The sequence below is a fragment of the Oryctolagus cuniculus genome, chromosome 19 (assembly GCF_964237555.1).
Source record: "Oryctolagus cuniculus chromosome 19, mOryCun1.1, whole genome shotgun sequence".
Taxonomy (NCBI): Eukaryota; Metazoa; Chordata; class Mammalia; order Lagomorpha; family Leporidae; genus Oryctolagus; species Oryctolagus cuniculus.
The window spans coordinates 52,524,044-52,546,189 of NC_091450.1; the positions used below are offsets into that span (position 1 = coordinate 52,524,044).

Here is a 22,146-nt window from a genome sequence, read left to right on the forward strand (position 1 = left end):
GCTAATCCTCCGCCTTGTGGCACTGGCACACCGGGTTCTAGTCCCAGTTGGGGCACCGGATTCTGTCCCAGTTGCTCCTCTTCCAGGCCAGCTCTCTGCTGTGGCCAGGGAGTGCAGTGGAGGATGGCCCAAGTGCTTGGGCCTTGCACCCCATGGGAGACCAGGATAAGTACCTGGCTCCTGCCATCAGATCAGCGTGGTGCGCTGGCCGCAGCGTGCCGGCCATGGCAGCCATTGGAGGGTGAAGCAATAGCAAAGGAAGACCTTCCTCTCTGTGTCACTGTCCACTCTGCCTGTCAAAAAAAAAAATACAAACCAGGACCCTCACAATAATGTATACAAGGCCTTCCCCATTGGATGAGTTGCAGCACAGGTCTACAGCATCCTAGTAACCATTGATATAGACTCTGCTGGGGTCAGAGGCTCTTCCTCTGGACTCTCTTTTCCATTGGCTCCAACATTGGATCAACAGGTGACTATCTCTAATTGGGGTGCGTTAGAAAACATTTTCATAAATGTTGTGGTCACAGTAGCTCTCATGAAGTATTTCACTGGAAAACTCTAGAATCATTACACTAGTTATCTCTATGTACCTCAATAATTTAGGGTTCCCAGACAATCACTCAATTTCTGGGCTCACAGACCAGAGGGCAACACCCTATAAAGACTTGTCCAAAACCGTCGTGTTTCTTTCCCCCATGTGAACTCATATTATCTGCAGTTACCAGGATGCAAAATGCAACAAGGTGCTTGATTAGTGGGAGAAGGGTTACCAAACACTTAGGAGTTCAGTGTTTGTTGAAACAGTAAATAGGTTTATCCTCCACAGTTAAGATAATATAGTCCATATAAAATTTATTGTAATTTTAAATTTAACATTATATGTATAAAAATTTTACTTAATTTAGATGTCTTTTTAAAACAGCACTCTTAAAACTACAGATGTACCATTTCATGGAAGAATTCACTGGACATCATGCCTATTCTCTCACTACAGCAGTGCAGTATAAAGCTCCTAAATATTTGCAAGGTTGAACTGAGAGTCATAGTTTTAGTTTCCCATTTATAAATATTGGGATGTACATAACTCACAAAATGCATTCCATGATGATTAAACAAATACATTGTGTCTGAATTAATTCCATCTACCTCTAGGTTTCCCCACAAGCCTGATCTTAGGTATACAGGGGAATAGCATCTTAAGATGACTTTATGTTTTGGATTTTTCCCCAGAAAGTATGCGCATTTTGATTTCCTACTACTAGTGCACCATTACTTGACAGCCTATGATTCTTTTGAGAGATGATACAGTTTTATGTTGGTCCCAGGATGAGAGAAGTGAAAAAGGTAACTGAATTGATAACTGAAAGCCAAAAGCAAAAGAATCATGTATTTATGTGGCTATGAGAGGGGTGAAGGGACTAGCCAATCTGTGAGATGTCTGGGTTATGTTACTGTGGAGACACTTGTTGATAGGGAACAGAAAACAAAAGAAAATGTTTTCCTTGGTTGTGTGTAAGGGAAAGCACTGCAGAATCAAGGAGTCACATCTGAAAATAAACAAGAGAAAACCATGGGCTATACAAAGAGTTCTAGATAAAGTTGGGAGAATACCCAACAGCACAGAAGTAAGAGAAGACCAGTGAGAACACCCAGACTTAACATGAGGTCATTTCAACTTCTGGATTTGATTGAACAAAAGGGACTAAAAAGAACAGCAAGAGAGGATAAAGAAGAATCAGGAACATCAGTGATAACTTCAGCCAGGGAGAGGTTTCTGACTAGTCAGTGAAAGACATGTAATAAGATGAAGCCTAAGGAATGACTTTCAGAAGCCACCATGAGTTACTGATGACCAGAGGAACAAAAGCTTCATTCACCACATTCCATGAGAAGCAATCCACAACACCTATAGATTTTGAAATTTTGTGTTTTTAAACTATACATACAAACAAGGATTTCATTTCCTCAACTCAATTTTTGGCACCAATTATATGCCACCCTTTGTGGATACAACTGTGTTTTGCCCTCTGTCTCACTCAGGTCTAAAAATACCATAATTGACACTATTTTGATATTCCAAGTTCTAGCTTAGAAGAAAAAAAGCAATCTATTTTGAGGTATTTAGAGTCTTAAAATTTTACAACTATCTGGAACAAACATACTCAACAAGTAACCATTACTTCCTAAAATTTCCTAAAATGAGTACTCAGCAAGTATCCATTGCTTCCTAAAACTTGGAGGAGTCCTCTAATGGAATTGCCCCTGATGATAAACAGAGTCCCCATTCATAGGCAATGTAAAAATATGCAAGGGAAATGTAGATTTTAGATGATATTTCTTTTCATAATACCACATTCATGAAGTGAATAGAAAACAGACAATTATTATAACAGGATATGTTCCTCAGGAATTTTTCACATAATTAGGGAAACACTGCACATCACAGAGGCAGAATTGGAGTTCAGTGGGAGGATGGCATCAGTAACTCAAATAATTATGAAAATTGGTAGAGATTAACACAGTATCAGGGCATCTTAATCCCCCACTCAACAGAAGACTACCCACCTGGCAGTTCCCCAACCTGGCATCAGAAGACAAACAGGTAGGCTAAATCCCTCCTGAAACTGTACCTGATCCCACCAATGTAATCTACACTTCAGCATATACAATAGAATATACAATTCATAATACACAATAAAATCTACCATTTATAGCATACAATGGAATACACAATTTATTCTTTTCTGCCTCTCGCTCATGAAGGCACGAGTTCCCAGGTCTGCGGCCAGGGCCCACAAACGGTATAGGTGCACAGATTTCCACAAGACTTACCAGGCCAGATGGATGACCCTGTGGACTCTTGTGAACCTACTACCATGCCCCCTACACCAGGGGGACTCTTCTTCCTGTAGTTCTGGTTCTTTGCTGTTCACCTCCTTGTTCCAAGGATCCACACCAGCACTCAGTACCCACCTGAAGAAAGCAACTCGCAATGCGGGACTCCAAGCAGGCAAAAGGGCAACAGTGCCCCCTCAGCAGCCCTTATGTAAACTCCATAGTGGATGGAGTATGTCAACTCTGAGTGGATACCCACCCACAGGCACCAACCAATCAGAAAACAAAGAGCAAGCTTGCGCAGCCTTGCACAGGAGATCCTGGCTCCAGGGTGAGACTGTGTATCACAAAAACATTGGTTTTAAATCAATAAACATAACTCTCTCCACTTCAACTGGGTCCTGGCTCAAGGTTGAGAATGTACATCACAAAAACATAGTTTTTCAATCAATAAATGTATGTCTCTCCACTTCAACTGGATATTTTTAAAATTCTCACAGTGATATTTTCTTCTTAGCATAGGGGTATTGCATGTTCTTTATTAAAATTTTCCCAGGGCTGACAATGTGGCGCACCTGCAGTACCACCTGCAGTGCTGGCATCCCATATGGCGCTGCTTCAAGTCCCAGATGCTCCACTTATGATCCAGCTCTCTGCCATGGCCTAGAAATGAGTAGAAGATGGCCCAAGTCCTTGGGCCCTAGCACCCATGTGGGAGACCTTGAAGAAGTAAGTTCCTGGCTCCTGGCTTCAGATCAACAGAGCTCTGACAGTTGCAGCCATTTGAGGAGTGAACCAGCAGATGGAAGACCTCTCTGTCGCTCTGCCTCTCTCTCTGCCTCTGCCTTTCTCTAATTCTGCCTTTCAAATAAATAAACCTTTTTAAAAATTTCCCAAATGTTTTATGATTTTAAATCTTTTGTAAATAATTTATTTCATTTCCATGTCTTTCTTTCCTATAGAAATAGCAGTGAATTTTGCAGCTCACTTCATATCCTGAGGCCTACCTTAATACACTGAATTTTTCTCAATTTTCTCTTATATAATTCTAATATATGATGAATAAATAAAATAGTAGCTTTTCCATTGCTGGTGTTAATATTTTGTTGATTTATTTCAGGTAATTAACTTTGAAACTGTTAACTTTTCTATTGTATGGTGTCTTGCATTTCATTTATATTCTGCAATGATCATTATTATGTATTTGAACTTGCTTCCTTTGGGATAATTTTTCTCTTCTTCTTTTGATTTTTAATATTTACATATTTTAAAAATTTTAACCAATAGATACAAATTATACATATTTATAGACTACCATGTTATATTTTGAGATATATACATAGTGCTTTCACACAAGTCAAATGAGCTTAAACAAATCCTTCTCCTCAAACAGGTATCATTTATTACGGTGAAAATATTCACAATCTTACCTTCTAATATTTTCATGGACAGTGCATTATCATTATCTTTAGTCACTCTACTGTGAAACAGAACATCACTTCTATCTCCTGTGTACAGCTCAGTATCTAACTATAACATGGAACCCATTAAACATTTTCCTATTCTCTTTCCACCTGTTTCCCAGCCTTTGGTAGCTGCCTATCTTATGTCAATTTCTAAGGGATCAGTTTTATCAGATTCCACATAAGACTGAAATGTTGTGTTTGTGTTGCTGTGCTTCCCTTATCTCACTTGACATAATGAGCATCAGTTCTATTCATGCGGTGGCAAATGGTAGCATTTTATTCTTTTTAACTGATACAACTGGGTGTATGCTCAGCTGCAAAATACTTAGGCTGTTCTAGCTCTTGGCCATTATAAATAGTGATGAATGAATAAGGGAATGCGGATGTCTCTTAGGCAAATGAATTTCTTTTCTTTGGAATTCCTGTATCATACAGTAGGTCTGTTTTTTGTCTTTTGAGAACCCTCGTACTCTTTTCCACCATGGCTATACTAATTTGCATTCCCAGCAACAGTGCACAAATATTCCATTTTCTCCACATCCTCTGAGGCACTTATGCTTTGTCTTTTTGATGATAGCTGAGATAACTGGAGTGTTGTGATTGATATCTTACTGTGGATTCGATCTCCATCACCCTGATGATGTGATGTTAAACACTTTCTCATGTCCCTGGTGGTCACTTCTGTCTTTCTTGAAATAACTTCTGCTTAGATCTGTGCATTTTATAATAGAATCATGTTATTTTTTGATTGATTTGAGTTTCTTACAGATTACTAATCCTTTCTCAATGTATACTTTGCAAATATTTCCTCCAATCTGTAAGGAGTCTCTTCACCCTTGTCTTTGTTTCATTTGTGATGCAGAAGCTTTTTAATTTAATGAAATCACATTTGATTAGGTTTGCTTCCTTTCCTATGCTTTTGAGCTCTGATGAAAATAATGATTGCCCTTTCCAATGTGGTGAAGAATTCCCTCTGTTTACCTCTACTAGTTCATAGTTTTAGGTCTTAAATTTAGATCTTTAATCCATTTTAGTTTATTTTTCTGCATGTTGAGAGATAGCTTCTCGTTTCATTCTTCTGCATATGATACCCAGTTTCCCCAAATGATTTTCACTGAAGAGATTATTGTTTTTCTAATGTACATTCTTAGCACCTTGACAAAGGCCACATGGCTATAAATATGTGGGTTTATTTCTAGGCTCTCTGTTCCTTTATATTTTTGAAGATTTACTTATTTATTTGGAGGTGGAGTTAGAGAGAGAGAGAGAGAGAGAGAGATTGATTTTTATCCACTGGTTCACTCCCCACGTGGCCATAATAGCCAGGGCTGAGCCAGGTCAAAGCCAGGAGCCTGAAACTCCATCTGGGCCTCCTAGCTGGGTACAGGATCTCAAGGACATAGTCTGCTGGCACATTAGCAGGGAGCTGAAACAAAAGTGGAACATCTGATATTTGAACTGGCACCCATAAGGGATGCTGGCATTGCTGAAAGCAGCTTAACCTACTGCACACCAATGTTGACCCCTGCTCCTTTGTTGTATGTGCTTTTATGACAATATCATGCTGTTTTACTCACCAGAACTCTGTAGTATATTTTAAAGTCAGGTAGTTCCACTTTTCACTCAAGATTACTTTGGCTCTGTACATCTGAGTAGTTTTTTTTCTATTTTTTTGAAAATGCTATATATATATGGATTATATTGAATCTGTAAGTCACTCTGGGTAGCATGAACATTTTAACAGTGGACACACTGACACTGAGCAGGTAGCCTGGGTCTGGAAGGCACAGTTCAGCAACTCTTCTTACCCCTGGATCCAGCTGCTGACAGTTTTGGAGCATGAACTATGAGAAATGCTTGCACTTCAAACCTAGGTATCTTTATTGCCTAAAATGCCACTCAACACCAGTGTCCTTGTGAATTGTACATTTTTCAATTTGTTTTATTTATTAGGCTTTGGCCATGCATCAGACACTAAGATGCAAACTAGAAAGACATCACCCTCACCTGTGGCTTTAGAGAAGTGAAGAGATAAACACAATGAGTGGTAGCCGCATAATAAGTGTCAAAAATAACCTAAAGCAAGGGTGAATATGATGGCTCTGCAGTTTCCCTGGGATCCCAAGAAGCTTCATGACTCACACTCCTGGTGAGAACTTTCTAGAAGGGGCAGCAAGTGCTGTTTGGGGAACTCAGGATGGGACAAAGAAGGGAGTGTAGAGGGCACTTGGGTAGGTTCATGGACACAAGTGGGTGTCAATGGAATGAGGAAGCTGATGGTGCATCCTGAATAGAATGTGACATGGAGAACACTCATTCCATAGGGTCCCTGGACACTGTGGTCCCTGTGTCAGGGAAAGGTTAGCAGTTACAGCAGGTGAGCAAAAGGGGGCTGAGCCAAGAGGAGGTGACAGGTAGGAAGGTGTTGGAATGGAGACTGTGAGGGATCCATAACTAAGAGCATCCTTGGTGACGCCTGAACAACTGTCAGTCAAAGGAGCAGGCCTTCTGGTGAGAATCAGGTGCTACCTCACATCCCTGAGGGGCTGTGTGCCTGAGCCCAGGACATAAATGGGTCTGGGGTTATTAATGACAGGGCCAGGTTTGAAGGAGCAGATAAGGGTAGCCTAGTGTCATGGTGGCAGGGGCTGGAGTGAAACATTACCCTAACTCACTTCTGTTTCTTCTGCTGGGCTCATAAAGATGGAGGAGGTGGAGATGACAGATTGAACCCCACACACACAACCTGACATCCCACAGAACGGAAGTGACCTTCCTCAGGTGAGTCCAACCACCTTTCTCCTAAATGGCCTTAACCCTAGGTTATATATCAGCAGGACAAAGGCAGCTGCCACGTGACCTTGGGTGAGACTAGACAGACCTTTCATTCCCTGGTCACCCACCAGCTTGGGGGCACCTCATCAGCATCATCCAGAAGGACTGCTCTGAGGAGGCTACCTGCACCTCCCATCTGAGGTTGAGCTTAATCATGGGGCTACAAACTCTGCCAACCTCCATCTGTACCCCTAGAATGTCCCAGAGAAGTGTGGTGGAGAAACTGGAGAGCATCCACAGCAACTCTGATGCCAGACTCATGCCATTGGTGATAGTGACAAGGACTTGTGTGCTCATGTGTGGAGCAGCCAGGCCCAGTTGGAGCAGTAGAACCCATACAGCTAGGACATACATACACACTTAAACACACATGCATGCACACACACACACACGTTCACACATGCTCACTTCACAGGGGAGTGCAGTTCAGACTCTGCTGGGTTAAGAGCAGAAGCCACTGAAATGCAGCAGGAGCTAGCCCACAAAGCTGGACCAAACCCACCACATTCTCCACATTTCTGCATGGGCCAGAGGTGATCTGGAGGAGTACAGCATTAGGGGAGCCTGAGCTACATTCCCTGGTGGTCTCCCCAGCACCCAACTCTCCCAGGTGCTCCTGCCCCCACCACTCTTGCCATGCATTATTGTCAGCATTGGCTCCAGTATTACCTGCATATGTGTCAAGTACCTGTGCTGAAATTACAGTGTTTCATCTCTTAAACCCTCACCTGCAACCAGGGCAGGGGTTCTGTTCCTCCCACAGGCAGACTAGATGGGGTCGACACAGGACCCAAAGAAGGCCATGCTCAGCCATCTGCTCCCTTCTCTGTCATCCCGGGAAAACTCTGGTGACCAATGCTGACAGCACCACAGAGGAACAGGACAGGAGCAGAGTGGGAGGACACAGAATGGATCAGCAGGGTTGAGACCTGTCCTGTGCCGGAAGTTTGTAGCCTTAGGAGTCCCCAGTTCTACTTACTGCAGGGGTGGGCACAGACTGAACTCAGGGAGCTGGGTGAGGTGTATATGGGTGGACTCATTGCACTAACTGAAATTCAGAATGTCAAGGCTTTGAAAGTTGTTACAAGTGGTAGCATTATGGCATAGCAGATTAAGCTACTGATTGGGAAGCTGGCATCCAATATTGGAGGGCTGGTTTGAACCCTGGCTGTTCCACTTCCAATTCAGCTCCCCACTAATGTGACTGGGAAGGTAGCAGAGGATGACCGAAGTACTCAAGTCCCTGCCATCCATGGAAGAGTCCAGAATGCCTGGCTGAGACCTAGTTGTTGCAGCCATATGAGCACTAAACCAGAGGTTAGAAAAATCTCTCTCTCTTTCTCTCTGTTGCTGTGATTTGCAAATAAAACATAATAATAATAATAATAATAATAATAATAATAAAAACATTGTTACAAAATAGAGGTGTGTTAAAGGAAGAGGACAGGATACAGTTAGAGCCCTGCAGAAGGTTGCGATTTATTGAGCAGGTGACAGAGGGTGGTGGCAGAGCTCGGTCACGGCACATTTTCCACACTTCTTCCCTCTTTCCTGAGCCCTGGAAAGACCACAGAAGCCCTTTGTAGGGGGTTTTGTTTCTGAGGTTGAGCAGGCTGACACTCGGCCTTCCTGACCTGGGAGGGCACCTCTGGGACAGAGCTGGTAGAACTGCACAATGCTACCATTACCCAGAACCCCCTCTTTCCATGTTCTGTGGCAGTTAGAAGTCACCAGTGTGTCCAGTAACTGACTGGCCTGGGGTTCATTTTTTAAACAGGAGGCATGTTTGGCAGAGCAGGATGGATCCAGTATCCACATGAGTGGCACTTGTTCTCTGCATGTCCTGCTGACTTGGGGACATTTGCTTCCAGGTGGGTGGCCCTGGCCTCTCTGGGCTGCTGCTGAGGGTGATGCTGGCTGAAACTTCAGTGGTACTCATTGTGTGCTGACCATGGATACAGTCATGTCGTTGCTTCCTTAGAGTGACCATGGAGGGTGGATGCCTATGTGCCCTGGGTGTGAGCCTGTGTCAGGACACGGAGGTCTGGGTAGGCAGTATGGTGAGCACAGGAATTCATGTGTGGGGTGAGCCCATCTGTGAACTTACCAGGCATGTGGTTCCCACAGCCAGGAGTGGGGTGGGAGCCTTCTGCACAGGTGCAGTGATGGTCATTGAAGGACAGCTGGATGGCCAAGGAGAATGAAGAGTGACCTTCCTAGGGAAGTGGGGTGGGGACTATTCATTGTCCCTGCACTCTGCACAGTTCACCATTCTGTGACCTGGGCATCAGTCACTCTGTCTGTGGGGTTGACACCGCCTCTGATCTGATGGACAGGAGCTGTGGGGAGCACTTCCCTGTGGTTCTTTGGGGTTGTGCCATGAAAGGTTTTTGCCTTTTAGCTTCAAGGAGCTGTGGGCCCTGGAGATCTGGCTGGCCCAGCAGGCAGCACACATCACTGTGGAATGTGAGCAGTTACAGAACTGGAGGCTGTATATGGATGAGCTGGGGATCTGCCTCATGTACTGCCCCCATGGGGCAGGGTCATGGGCTTCCTCAGGACACAGAACACCAAGGGGCTGCCCTGGTTCAACCAGTTCCTGAGTGTCCATGGCCTCTCACCAGGTACCCCCCCCTGCATCATTGCAGAGTCACCATGGAGGGGCCTAGGGAAGAGAAGCAGTGAGCCACTGCCTGGCCCTACAGAGGCTGTGGATCTTGCAGTGAGTCTTCTGTCCCCATTTTGTCCCAGGAGAGGGGTCATTTTCAGAAACTCATCCCTTGAAGCAGGACAGGTGTTTATCTGTTTGAGAACTTGCCCCCAGCTGCCATCACCATGCTCACCCTGGGCAGCATTTGGCCAGAGCTGAGTGACTTACAAGCAACTCAGGGGACTGGTAGGGACAGAGTTGAGGTAGAGCAGGTGCTGAGAGCTCAAGGATTCACAAGGGGAGGGGGCAGCCTGCAGGGCCTCCTTGTCCCTGGTGGAGCCAGACCAGTTCAGCAACATTCCAGAGCACGCATCCACGGGGTGAGGGGCACATTGCCTGGCCTGTGGGCAGGTGTCCAGCAGATCCCTGGGTCCCAGGGGGTCAGGCTAAAGGCCTCTTGTAGAAAGGCCCAAGGAACAGCCACGGCTGTGGAATCTGGGTCTAAGAAGCTGCCCAGGGACCCATCTCAGGGAGAGCAGGACAAGCGGGTTTGCAGTTCACAATGTCCTGCCCTTGGTTCTGTGCTGGGAAGAGGACCTGTTGTGGAGGAGGCAGGAATGAATCTGTTCGCACCATCATCCCAGGACTGGACAGAAGCACGGAGACTGGAAGGTGGGCTCAGTAGAGCACTTGGAACAGTGCCCCAGGGGATTTTTCTGGAAATGTATCAAAAACCTACCTTTATTGATGGATGACTTAGGTGTTGCAAGCCATGTAGGGGAGAGGGGGAGGTATCTTGCTTGAGTATCTGACAGGACTCAGAGCAAAGGAATGGCCATGGCCAGTGTGACCATTGTCACAGTTTCTGGGACCAACAAGGAAGGAAGACAATGCACTTCCGGGATACAGAAGATGCAGGTGGACAAGGGGGTATCCTCTAAGGGATGTGGAGGCACCAGGATGGTGGGTGCCTAGGTGAAGGCTCTCAGCAGCAAGCAGTTCTTAGGCCAGGCCCCCAGGCCCTGTCACTTCAGGTCAAGGTCACTTCAGGGAACAGCTGCTGTGAGGGCAGAGCCCACCGACTCCTGGGAAATCCACCCCTCTCAGAATAGTCCTCACTAAGCTCTAGCAGAGACTGATGACTTCTGCCCAGGAAAGGCAGCAGATGGCAAGTCCAGAGCCCCTCCCACAGACAAGGAGTGTCCTGCTGGCCTTTTCTCCCCCATGCTCACAGCCCTTCATAGATGTCCACTTGCTAGACCACTGCCTCACCCCTGCCCTTATCAGTCTTGTAGGCTGAGGCTTGGGCTGGATGAAGATGACACTGGCCCTTCCCTGACTCTATGCAACAGTGGACATTTCTCAGCCTAGTGCAGATCCTCAGGGCTCTGCCTCCCAGTGAGAAGATGCTGACCTGTGACAGTGCCCTGAGGTTGAAGGTAGGGACCCATCTTTGAGATTGGGTGTCATCTGTGGGCAGCCCGTGGGTTTGGGTTATGGTGAAGGGGAGCACCACACACTCCTCCAGGGACAACAGTTTCTGTCAGACCTTTTGGGTGCCTGACCAAACTGACTTCTCAGAACTGACCAGTAGCTCAGGGGTTTCTGCCATTGGCCCCCAGCATGCAACCTGGGGCTGGGATCCAACTAGAGGCCCTGGTCTGAAGACAGAGTGTCCTATGGTCATAAAGATGAGGCTACAGACACTCACCCAATCAGAAGATCCAGGACCTCAGGGTCTGACTCCTTCAAGTTCAGTCATGTTAGGGCTCCTATACTGCCTCTAACAGCCACTGCAGAAAGGCCAGCAACTAGATTCACACAATCTTCTCTCCCTTCTCAGCCATGAGACTCACATACTCGAAAATGCATAAAGATGTTGAAGAACTGGAGCAAATATCAGAGTAATAGCAAGGTAAGGAGGAGGTTGAGGGCCCCCTTATGACAACTTCCTGTAGGGTTGGTGCAAGTAGCGCCTATTTCCAAGGCAGAGCACTGCCTGTCTCTCAGATGGCTAGAGGTAATGGTTCTCACCCTGAAGTCTTCTTGCCCATCCCACACAGGGTCATCTTATAGGGAGGGATAATGATTTCACTATTTGGGTCACCACTATGTCCAGGGTTGGGATGCCTCCTGGTGCTCCAAAAGAGTGAATCCACTGGGAATGAAGCCCATGCCTTCCAAGAACTGTTGGTGAGGAGGCCAGAGTCCAGGCAGCGCTAACCTCTTCCAAGACACCATGGAGCCCAGGGCTTCTGTGTTCCAAGTGCCTCAGGCTTTTCTCCACCCCATCCTGTTCCATCCCTGGGGCCTTGTCTCACCTAAGCTTCTCCTTTCCTGTAGTTGTGTCCCAAGACAGACATGAGGGTCACTGCCCAGGTGTGGGGAAGAAGTCAACACTGCTGCTAGACATGAACAAGGTAAAGACTGAGAGTCCAGGAAAAAGCAGGTACGGGCCCTCTACCTACTCTCATACAGGTAGCACTAACAAGCCAGACACTGTCATAGCCAAAGTCTCCTTTCTGTTGTAAAGTGCAGCACAAGGGAGGCCAATACTTCCAGGGCCTCCTCACTGACCTGCCTTCCTTTCTGTGGAACCTCCTCCAGCCCCTTCTCAGACTCTCCCGGACTTGGCTGGTCCTGGGTACTGTCACTCCATGACAGACAGCCTGCCTCTCTCCCTGATGGCTGTTCTGTGAAGCTTGGCCCAGCATAGACACCAGGCACAAGAACAGATACATGATTCCTTGAGGCTAAAGTCACATGTGGGAGAGGGTTTAGGGGTACTATGGGATAAGCTAGCGTCCTGGAGATAATGGTAATCCTGAGAGAGGTTAGGGGTCTTGGGAGAGTTGTGGGAGTCCTGGAAAGGATCAAGGGTCTGGAAGATGTGAGTAACACCACATACTCAAAGTTCTCCCAGCACAAAGATAAGTCATCATCATATCCTGAGAAGCTATGGGGTACAAAGCCCCAACTGGGGCAGTTAGGATCAGGACATTCACTAATAGAGAATGAGAGCAGCAAGCAAAGCAATGCTGCCCAAAGCAAGGTGCTCTGGAAGATTTGTGTGGATCTGGGGAAGAGACTTTCTGTGTAGACATCAGGACAAGGGACTCCTGGGTGCCAGCATGGAAGCTGAGACCTAGAGTGTGATGTGGAGGCAGTCGTGGGAAGAGTGGAGGGACAGAGTGGGGGTCCTGGGGCAGGCAGGTGGGAAGGAGCCTCAGAGTGTTAGGGTGAAGTAGAATGGAAACCCCTGAGGTGAGGGTAGAGACCAGGCCTACAGAGACAGGGTTATGCTTGTGCTTTAACAGGTGTCCTGGAGAGCAGAGCTTGGAGAGATGAGGCCATGGGAAATCTCAGCCACCTGGAGGCTGTGAGAAGGGCCAGAGTGCAGAGTGACGGCTCTATCCTGACCAAGAGCTAGCCGGGAACAGAATCAGGTTGGACTAGGATATGCAGGGAATGAATTGAGGGTAGGTGCCATCCAAATTATGCCCTATTTTACTACTTGTGATCTCATATGCCTGCCTTTTGTACTTTTTGACTATTTCAATCTATCACAACAATCAGGAATGAATAATGTAACAAACCCCAAATTCCATCCCCACAGTTCCCACAGGTACCTGAAGCAGTCTCCCGTCCCAGGTTCACACACACACACACACAGTGACAAATAACCTAAAACAAAGCCAAATGCATCTGTAGATATCTCAGTGTGCATTAATAAGTTAGCATTGTTTTTTAAACACGAGCATCATCACCCTTCAAATATTGGTATAATCCTACAATATCCAGTCAGTATTAATATCTACTCAATTGCCTTCCAGTCTCTATCTATTCCATCCCAAAGTGGAGATTTTGTGTAGAGGAGCTAGTAATAAGCAAGTAAAGTAAAAACTTTCAAAAATGCTTTAAATAATGACAATTACCATTGTGCCACTAAAAATGCTATACTGAGTTATAAATTCAACAAAATGTTAGGTTATCAGTTTGCAGAAAATTACAAATCACTCATAACAGAGATAAAAGATCTAAATAAATGCAGAGTTGGACTATGTTCTATGGTTAAGAAGGCTCAGTACTGCTATCAGCTTTGCCCACTTTGTTGAGTGGATTCAACCCAAACCCAGTCCAGGTCTCAGCAAACTTTTCAGTAGACAATGCCAAGCTGATTCTGGAATGGACATGGAAAGCAAAGGGTCTAGAATAGCTAAAACAATGCTTATGCTAGGAGATATGTTGGAAGACTCACTTCTTTTTAGATTTTTCTACTATACAAGTACAGAGAAAAAGACAGGGCTGTGTTAAAGAAATGAAAGATGCATAGACCTATGGGAGAAAACGGAGAAATTGTTTCTCCAATTCAAGTGATCTTTGACCAAGGGGCCAACAGAACTCAATGGATCCGAGTTGGTCATTTTAACAAATGATACTGAAATGATCTGGCACCACTATGCAAAGCAAAACACCAAATTTTCAATACATACCTCTAGAAAACTAATTTAAAATGGATCATGGGTCTAATTAACTATGAAAATCATAAATATTCCATGAATATACAGGATACCACTTCAATATCATGATGAGTGTTTGTACAGATTCAAAAGCATATTCCAAGAATGACAGAGAAAATATGATCAATGGAACTTTATCGCTTTCACTCTGCCAAATATATTGTAAAGAGAATAAGTAAAAGGCTACAGAATGGGTTATGATTAGGGAGTGGGAGAAATACATATTTTATAAAAATTTATCTATTTGAAAGGTGGAATTACAGAGAGGCAGAGGCAGAGAGACAGAGGTTTTCCATCTGCTGGTCCATTCCTAAGATGGCCACAATGTCTGGAGCTGCTCCAATCCAAAGCCAGGAGCCAGGAGGTTCCACCAGGTCTCCCACGGGGGTTCAGGGGCCCAAGGACTTGGGACATGTTCTATTGCTTTCCCAGGCTGTAGCAGAGAGCTGTATCGGGAAAGGAGCAGCCTGGACTCGAACAGGAGCCCATATGGGATGCTGGTGTTTCAGGCAACCAGGCAGCAGCTTTACTTGCTACTCCACAGTGCTTGGCCTGGCAGAAAATACTTACAAAATATACAGCTAATGAAGGACTTGTATCCATATTATACACTGAACAATTAAATTTAATGAGAAGGGGCTAGCGCAGTAGTTCAATAGGCTAAGCCTCTGCCTGTAGTGCCAGCATCACAAATTGGCACTAGTTGGTGTCCTGGCTGCTCCTCTTCCAAACTGGCTCTCTGCTATGGCCTAAGAAAGCAGTAGAAGATGGCCCAAGTGCTTGAGCCCCTGCATCCATGTGGAAGACCTGGAAGAAGCTCCTGGCTCCTGGCTTAGGATTGACTTAGCTCTGGACGTTGCAGCCATTTGGGGAATGAAACAGTGGATAGAGGATCTTTCTCTCTGTCTCTCTCCTTCTCTGTCTGTAATTCCACCTCTCAAAAAATAAATAGAATCTAAAAAATTTTTAATGAGGAAAAAGGTGACCCCTCCACCCTACAACTGGCACAGTATATAAAAGGACACTACCTCCAACAAGCACAAGAAAATAGTATACTGAGTGTTAACAGCATGATGAAATATCATGGCAAGTCTATTTGAGTAAAATCAACAGAACTAGTAGTAGTTAATGTTGAAAAAAATGTGGAGTAACAGAAACATGCATTTACTGAAGGAAGGAATTCAAAACAGAACAGGAACCTGTAAGAATATTTGACAATTTCTTACAAAAGCACACAAACAGTATCAGACTCCAAATGTGAATCTCTATGCACTCAATTGACTTGGAAAAAAAGCACACATAAAAACTGCATGCCATGTTCACTGTCCTATTCACAATCACTAAAAACTGTAAACTGGATGATCTTCATGAGGGATGAATATGCAAGCTGTACCAGATCCATAATGAGGAACAGGATTCAGTGAGAAAGAGGAACAAGCCATGAAGTCATGTGATGACTGGGCTGAATTTCAGGTGCATTTTTCTAAGAGCAAGAAGCCATACCCTAAAAGCTACATGCTGATTCAACTCATAGGGCATTCTGGGAAAAGGCCAAACAATAGATACAGAGAACACACAAATGAATGGTTGTCAGTGCCCAGTGGATTTCAGAGTTTGACTGCAAAGGGCCACACAGAGATGTTATAGGCAAAGGAGCTGCTACTTCAGTTGTTGGACTGGTGGTTAGGAGACACTCACATGAGGTTTCAAACCATTGGTGGTTAGGAGACACTCCCATGTGGGTTCAAATCACTGGTGGTTAGGAGACACTCTCACAGTGGTTCAAACCATTTATGGTTAGGGACACCCATGTGGGTTCAGACCCTTGCATCTGTACCTCCCACACACTGCTCATATAGATAAAAAAAATGCACCCAATGTGCACCTGAGGTTCATTTCATTATATGTAGATTTTACCCCAAAGCTCAACAAATGTCAATGTTCCCTGAAGGTCTCACTCTTTGTTGGTAGATGGTCACAATAGGACTTTAGTGTTTCTCTCAGAGCTTGTTAGACCTCAGCAGAAAACTGGGCAAACTGTCTTTTCTATATTTCCCAGGAGGCAAGTCTCATTTCCTGTGATCTTGGTGTATTCTGCCTATGGCACTGTGAGTATTCCAGATGAGATTCCCAGGCTATACTCCAGTTAGGAGGTCTTATGCCGCAGAGATGCAATCAAAACATGGGAGCTGTCTAATGCAAAACTGAGACAAAAGGAATAGATGTCCAAGCAAGAGGCCTCCCTGGACCTGGTCACATGTTGTTAAGAAGTGGCACATTCCTCCTGAACCTGCATCAACCCCACAGGTTTGGCAGTGTTGGAGGATGTTTCTCTAGCTAGGTATATGTCAACATACTTTGCCAGGATCCTGAAACTTGAGTCTGGATCCTGTAGATCTCACCATATTTATCACAGTTCACAGGGAGTCCTTGAATTTGAATTTCACTCCTTAAGAAAGCCAGTGCCCAAACCTTCCCTTTCAAACCCTTCCCTTGAGGGGGACAGCTGAGGGTATCTATAGTCAGCCCTGGGTCTTTGCAATCTCCTGAGTTACAGCCAGCTAACCTTCCAAATGCATTGAATTTATGGCTGCAAGGGGCCCTGGGCTGCAATCAAGGCAGTTTCATAACTTGTTTGTTCCCATGGCTCTGGCTGGCCATGCTAAGGTGCTTCTTCCTTGGGGGTTGTGACTTCAAAGTGCAAGGCTCAAGGCCTGCCATAGGTGTGGTGCCTGGACTGGCACAATGGCCTGCTAGGTCCTGGCCTCAGGGAAGATTAGGTCACCCTTAGTTCTGTCCTTACACCCCAGGCAACCTGAGTGCAGGCTTAGGAGGAGTCTCCCTGGGGTCATTGAATATAGGCAAGTACTCCTACTCTTGAGGTCCAGTGGCATAGGAGGTTGAGCCCAAGCCTAAGTCTGAGCTTCCCTAAGGCCTCTGGTAGGTCACATTAGCTCCCCAGATGAGATCAGCTTTTCCAGATGAAGCCAGTGTCTTTTTCAGGTGAGATGAGACCTTCCAGGTAAGCTTGAGCCTGCCAGGTGATGCTTGGCCATGATGACTTTGGCTCTTGCAGGTAATAGAGTATTGCCAGAACAAGAATGATGTGGCAGCCCTTCTCCTCATGTACATGGATGAGGACACTGCATTCTGGGCCCAGGCACGCATTGTATAGTAGGTACATGATGGTGATATGCTTTCTTTCCACCAGGCTGAATTATGGCCAAATGCCTAGCCTGAATGCACCTTCCAAACCCTCCTGGCCCTTGTATGTCCAAGACAATCTTCTTAAGGATGGTCCCACAGCAGAAAGAGCTGGCAGAGATGCCCCTACTGTGAGTCAGAGTCTTTATCTCCCCATTAGCCAAGGGAGCTATGTTCTGTCTGTGGCCAACCTCTGAGTCCCTCACCCATACTCCTCAGGACTTCTCCAGATGATACTTATGGACCTGCTGACCCTTCTGCCTCACTTTTCTCCAGTCAATGAACTCAAGGCCAGAGCACATCCAGATGGTAGGGTCCCCCATTCTAGGTCCCCTTAGCCTGACTTGCAAATCCAGTCAATACAATCCTCCACCCAGCTCCCACCCCAATCTCCATGACAGCCACCTACAGACCAAGTGAGATCCATGTTGTCCCTCAACAGCACCAACCTGCCTCCTCTGTTCCTTTGTCCTGACCAAATATCTTGGCTGCTTTAATGGGTGAGCTCCCTGCCTCCTTGTCCTGTTGCTTTTCTGGAAGACTCTTTCTCTGCCACTCCCTGGGAACAGCTCCTGTCTGCTAAATGATCCTCACTGTTACTGATGCTGAAGGTGCAGACAGAGGACACAGGGATGTTGTACCTGATGACTGGCCAGGGAATGCAAGTGTTCCAACTCACAACAGGTTGGGGACCATCTGACATTTTAGCCTCACTGCTGATGGCGCTTGGAGTGGATACGGGGGACATGGGCTGTTGTACCTGAGGACTGGCCCTGGAGTATAGGTGCTCCTCCTTTTTTTTCAATACCCCACTTTTATTTTTTTAACTTTTATTTAATGAATATAAATTTCCAAAGTACAGCTTATGGATTACAATGGCTTTTACCCCCCCATAACTTCTCTCCCATGCGCAACCCTCCCCTTTCCCACTCCCTCTTCCCTTCCATTAACATCAAGATTCATTTTCAATTATCTTTATATACAGATCAATTTAGCATATATTAAGTAAACCTTTCAACAATTTGCACCCACACAGAAACACAAAGTGAAAAATACTGTTTGAGTACTAGTTATAGCATTAAAGCACAATGTACAGCACATTAAGGACAGAGATCCTACATGAGGAGTAAATGCACAGTGACTCCTCTTGTTGACTTAACAAATTGACACTCTTGTATAAGGCGTCAGTAATCACCCTAGGCTCTTGTCATGAGTTGACAAGGCTATGGAAGCCTTTTGAGATCACTGACTCTGATTATATTTAGACAAGGTCATAATCAAAGGGGAAGTTCTCTCCTGCTTTCAGAGAAAGGTACCTCCTTCTTTGATGACCTGTTCTTTCCACTGGGATCTCACTCGCAGAGATCTTTCATTTGGGTCATTTCATTTTTTTTCCCAGAGTGTCTTGGCTTTCCATACCTAAAATACTCTCATGGGCTCTCCAGCCAGATCCAAATGCCTTAAGGGCTGATTCTGAGGCCAGAGTGCTGTTTAGGACATCTGCCATCTGCCATTCTATGAGTCTGCTATATATCTCGCTTCCCATGATGGATCATCCTCTCTTTTTTATTCTATCAGTTAGTATTTGCAGACACTAGTCTTGTTCATGTGATCCTTCTGACTCTTAGTCCTATCATTATGATCAATTGTGAACTGAAACTGATCACTTGGACTAGTGAGATGGCATTGATACATTCCACCTTGATGGGATTGAATTGGAACCCCCTGGCACATTTCTAACTCCACCATTTGGGGCATGTCAGCTTGAGCATGTCCCAAATTGTACATCTCCTCCCTCTCTTAATCCCACTCTTATATTTAACAGGGATCACTTTTCAGTTAAGTTTCAACACTTAAGAATAATTGTGTGTTAATAACAGAGTTCAAACAATAGTATTAAGTAAAACAAAAAAATACTAAAAGGGATAAAATAGTAAGTTGTTCATCAACAGTCAGGGCAAGGGCTGATCAAGTCACTGTTTCTCATAGTGTCCATTTCACTTCAACAAGTTTCCTTCTTGGTGCTCGGTTAGTTGTCACCAATCAGGGAGAGCATATGATATTTCTCCCTTTGGGACTGTCTTATTTCACTCAGCATGATGTTTTCCAGATTCCTCCATTTTGCTCCAAATGACTGGATTTCACTGTATTTTACTGCTGTATAGTAATCTATAGAGTGCATGTCCCATAATTTCTTTATCCAGTCTACTGTTGATGGGCATTAGGTTGATTCCATGTCTTAGCTATTGTGAATTGAGCTGCAATAAACATTAAGGAGCAGACAGCTTTTGTGTTTGCCAATTTAATTTCCTTTGGGTAAATTCCAAGGAGTGGGATGGCTGGGTTGTATGCTAGGATTATATTCAGGTTTCTGAGGAATCTCCAGACTGACTTCCATAGTGGCTTGACCAGTTTGCATTCCCACCAACAGTGGGTTAGTGTCCCTTTTTCCCCACATCCTCGCCAGCATCTGTTGTTGGTAGATTTCTGCATGTGAGCCATTCTAACCGAGGTGAGGTGAAACCTCATTGTGGTTTTGATTTGCATTTCCCTGATTGCTAGTGATCTTGAACATTTTTTCATGTGTCTGTTGGCCATTTGGATTTCCTCTTTTGAAAAATATCTATTGAGGTTCTTGGCCCATATCTTGTTTGTTGTTGTGGAATTTCTTGATTATTTCTTAGTTATTAACCCTTTATCTGTGGCATAGTTTGCAAATATTTTTCCCATTCTGTCGGTTGCCTCTTCACTTTCCTGTTTATTTTGCAGTACAGAAACTTCTCAATTTGATGCAATCCCAAATGTTAATTTTGGCTTTGACTGCCTGTGCCTCAGGGGTGTTTCCCAAGAAGTCTTTGCCGGTCCCAATATCTTTCAGGGTTTCTCCAATGTTCTTTAAGAATTTGATGGTGTGTGTCAGGTCATAGATTTAGGTTTTCATTCCATGTTGAGTGGATTTTTATGTAAGGTGCAAGGTAGGGGTCTTGCTTCATGCTTCTGCACATGTATATCCAGTTTTCCAACCACCATTTATTGAATAGACTATCTTTACTCCAGGGATTGGTTTTGGATCTTTGATAAAATATAAGTTGGCTGTAGATATTTGGGTTGATTTCTGGTGTTTCTATTCTGTTCCATTGGTCTATCCATCTGTTTCTGTACCAGTACCATTCTGTTTTCATTACAACTGTCCTGTAGTATGTCCTGAAATCTGGTGTTGTGATGCCTCCGGCTTTGTTTTTGTTGTACAGGTTTGCTTTAGCTATTCGAGGTCTCCTGTGTCTCCATATGAATTTCAGCATCATTTTTTCTAGATCTGAAAAGAAAAGAATGTGTTTGGTATTTTGATTGGGATTGCATTGAATCTATAAATTGCTTTTGGGAGAATGGACATTTTGATGATATTGATTCTTCCCATCCATAAGCATGGAAGATTTTTCCATTTCTTGGTATCCTCTTCTATTTCTTTCTTTAAGGTTTTGTAATTCTTATCGTAGAGATCTTTAACGTCCTTGGTTAAGTTTATTCCAAGGTATTTGATTGTTTTTGTAGCTATTGTGAATGGGATTGATGTTAGAAGTTCTTTCTCAGCTGTGGCATTGCCTGTGTATACAAAGGCTGTTGATTTTTGTGCATTGATTTTATATCCTGCCACTTTGCCAAACTCCTCTATGAATTCCAATAGTCTCTTAGTAGAGTTCTTTGGATCCCCTAAATAAAGAATCATATCATCTGCAAAGAGGGATAGTTTGAGTTCTTCCTTCCCAATTTGCATCCCTTTAACTTCTTTTTCTTTCCTGATGGCCCTGGCTAAAACTTCCAGAACTATTTTGAATAGCAGTAGTGAGAGTGGGCATCCCTGTCTGGTACCAGATCTCAGTGGAAATGCTTCCAACTTTTCCCCATTCAGTAGGATGTTGGCTGTGGGTTTTTCATAAATTGCTTTGATTGTATTGAGGAATGTTCCTTCTATACCCAGTTTGCTTAGAGTTTTCATCATGAAAGGGTGTTGTATTTTATCAAATGCTTTCTCTGTATCTATTGAGATAATCATATGGTTTTTCTTCTGCAGTCTGTTAATGTGGTGTATCACATTGATTGTTTTGTGCACATTAAACCATCCCTGCATACCAGGGATAAATCCCACTTGGTCTGGATGGATGATCATTCTGATGTATTGTTGTATTCTCTTGCCCAGAATTTTATTGAGGATTTTTGCATCTATGTTCATCAGGGATATTGGTCTGTAATTCTCTTTCAATGCTGCATCTTTTTCCAGCTTAGGAATTAAGGTGATGCTGTCTTCACAGAAAGAATTTTGGAGGATTCCCTCTTTTCTGATTGTTCTGAATAGTTTGAGGAGAATTGGAGTTAGTTCTTTAAATGTCTGGTAGAATTCATCAGTGAATCCATCTGGTCCTGGGTTTTTCTTTGTTGGGAGGGCCTTTATTACTGTTTCAATTTCTGTCTCAGTTATGGGTCTATTTAGGATTTCTATGTCTTCATGGCTCAATTTAGGTAGATTGCATGTGTGCAGGAATCTATCCATTTCTGATAGGTTTCCCTGTTTGCTGGCATACAAGTCCTTGTAGTAACTTCTGATGATTCTTATTTCTGTGGTGTCTGTTGTTAT

General features: G+C 44.4%; 1 long non-coding RNA gene across 1 annotated transcript; it reads left to right on the forward strand.

Moving 5' to 3' along the window:
* Positions 1-11,647: 11,647 nt before the first annotated feature.
* On the forward strand, positions 11,648-19,437 carry LOC138847051 (uncharacterized). Its single transcript, XR_011384675.1, has 2 exons — positions 11,648-11,704; positions 12,133-19,437. It is a non-coding gene; the product is annotated as an uncharacterized lncRNA (long non-coding RNA).
* Positions 19,438-22,146: the final 2,709 nt, after the last annotated feature.